This window comes from Clupea harengus, chromosome 4 (genome assembly GCF_900700415.2).
Source record: "Clupea harengus chromosome 4, Ch_v2.0.2, whole genome shotgun sequence".
Classification (NCBI taxonomy): domain Eukaryota; kingdom Metazoa; phylum Chordata; class Actinopteri; order Clupeiformes; family Clupeidae; genus Clupea; species Clupea harengus.
Genome location: NC_045155.1, coordinates 341,616 through 344,115, shown reverse-complemented (window position 1 = coordinate 344,115; position 2,500 = coordinate 341,616). Strand labels below are relative to the sequence as shown.

The following is a 2,500-nucleotide window of genomic DNA, read 5'->3' as shown; positions in this document are numbered from 1 at the left end:
ATGCCCTGAAGATGCCCTGAAGATGCCCTCCACCCCTTCCTTTGTTTTGAATATATGCCATGTTGAACTTGATTTGAAAATGGGCATTTTCTTTCTGTGGTCACAGTGTTGCACCTCTCCACGAGTTGGTTGGTTACATCTACCACCACCACTGTGTTTGGTGCTGGAGGGCAATCTACACACACACACACACACACACACACACACACACACACACACACACACACACACACAGGTATTGCAGTCCAGGGCTAATCTACACACACACACACACACACACACACACACACACACAGACACAGACACACACTCACACTCACACACACAGACACAGACACAGACACAGACACAGACACAGACACACACAGACACACAGACACACAGACACACAGACACACACACAGACACACAGACACACAGACACACAGACACACAGACACACACACACACACACACACACACACACACAGACACAGACACAGACACAGACACAGACACAGACACAGACACAGACACAGACACACTCACACTCACACTCACACTCACACTCACACTCACACTCACACTCACACTCACACACACTCACACTCACACACACACACACACAGGGCTAATCCCATTAACGGGCAGTCTAGACTGGCAGCGAGGGCAAGCAGATGAGCAGGTCGAGGAGGGAAGGAGGGGCGGACCGGAGAAAGGGCCACGGCCTTGTTACCAGCGGGGCGGGGCAGGGCGGGGCGGGGCGGGGCGGGGAGGGCGGGAGTGGGACGTGGGGATAAAGCTGGTCTCATCCGAGGAGGTCACTGAAGGTCATGTGACTTACCCCGGCCAGTCTCCTTGGCTGTGCACACACACATCAAACACACGGTGACAAGAGGTCGGGAGAGTGTTTGGCACTTTCAGATGGTTTGTGTTGGTTATGTTGGACATGGCACCCACAGCTAGATGGTTTGTGTTGGTTATGTTGGACATGCCACCCACAGCTAGATGGTTTGTGTCGGTTATGTTCGACATGCCACTTTCAGATGGTTTGTGTTGGTTATGTTCGACATGGCACCCACAGCTAGATGGTGGGTGTGACTTACGCAAGTGAAGCCAACAGTGAGGGCGTTTGTGGATAAAGTCATCTCATAAGAAACGCTCATCAGTTTCTCTCAGTGATACTGCGGAGAGAAGAGCTAGTTGTTTTGGACACATACTGTGGTGGAGAGTGTTTTGAATGTCTGTTTTGTAGTACATCTTGTTTGGGGTTTTGTTTTGGATATGTATTTTGTAGCAGTGCTTGTTTTCAGTTTTTTGGGTGTTTGTTTTGTTGTACTTGCTTTGAATATGAGGTACGCTTGTATTTCTCCTGTACAGTAAACTATGTTTCATCATTCTGACAAAACACAGCAGACACTGCTCTTCAAAATATTTCGTTTTATTATCTACAAATATACAAACTATACTCTGTATTTGCAGTATGACTTTACTTTTTAATTACAAAAATCTATACCATTTGGGTATTGGAAAAATGTTTTTAAATGTATAAACAAACAAACACAAACAAACAAACAAACAGACAAACATAAACAACAACCACCGGATAGTGCAATACAACACAGCCAAGTAAGCAGCATCAAGTACATTTTAAACAAAAAAAAAAAACCATGTCCTCCTTTCAATCAAGTCACAGAGAAGGAGATACAAAAATAATAATTTCAAAAGTCTTTCCTGAGGAGGAACGCTAAGACTTTAAGCCACCCATCCCCTTACTTCCTGCACAATCAGCAATGAGTTCCTTAACGCACACTTGACATTCACCATTCAGACGGAGAGAAGGAGAAGAAGGAGAAGAGGGAGTAAAATGGAGTATGATGTGGAAGCACAGCCGTGGACAAAGGGACAACCTGTGCGGAGGCCAGCTGCCCGTGAGCCTCTGCTCGTTACCCGTAATACTGTGTGTGTGTACATTTAAGACGAGACAGGTTGTGACCTCTCCCTGCCATCCACACCTCTCTGCCATCCGTCTCTCTCTCTCTCTCTCTCTCTCTCTCTCTCTCTCTCTCTCTCTCTCTCTCTCTCTCTCTCTCTCTCTCTCTCTCTCTCTCTCTCTCTCTCTCTCTCTCTCTCTCTCTCTCCCATCCACCTCTACCTCTACCTCACCGGCTAACACTATAAACCTGTAGAGTGATTATCACAGCTTGGCCAACATGCTTTGCAGACTTGCATGTTTCCTAACACAGCCTTCACGGCCCACACAGTGTGTGTGCGTGTGCGTGTGTGTGTGTGTGTGTGTGTGTGTGTGTGTGTGTGTGAGAGAGAGAGAGAGAAAGAAAGAGAGAGAGAGAGAGAGAGAGAGAGAGAGAGAGAGAGAGAGTGTGAGAGTATATGCACTCAATATGTATGTGTGTGTGTGTGTGTGTGTGTGTGTGTGTGTGTGTGTGTGTGTGTGTGTGTGTGTGTCGATGGGATCGGGAGGCAGTGTGTGACGTGGGAGAAACAGCTCTGTGTGTGTGTG

The 2,500-nt window shown here is 47.2% G+C and overlaps 1 protein-coding gene across 2 annotated transcripts in view; it reads right to left on the bottom strand.

Annotated features, from left to right (window-relative positions):
• Window positions 1–2,500, bottom strand: part of zbtb46 (zinc finger and BTB domain containing 46) — a 90,217-nt gene that overhangs the window by 6,011 nt on the left and 81,706 nt on the right. The window lies entirely within an intron of this gene.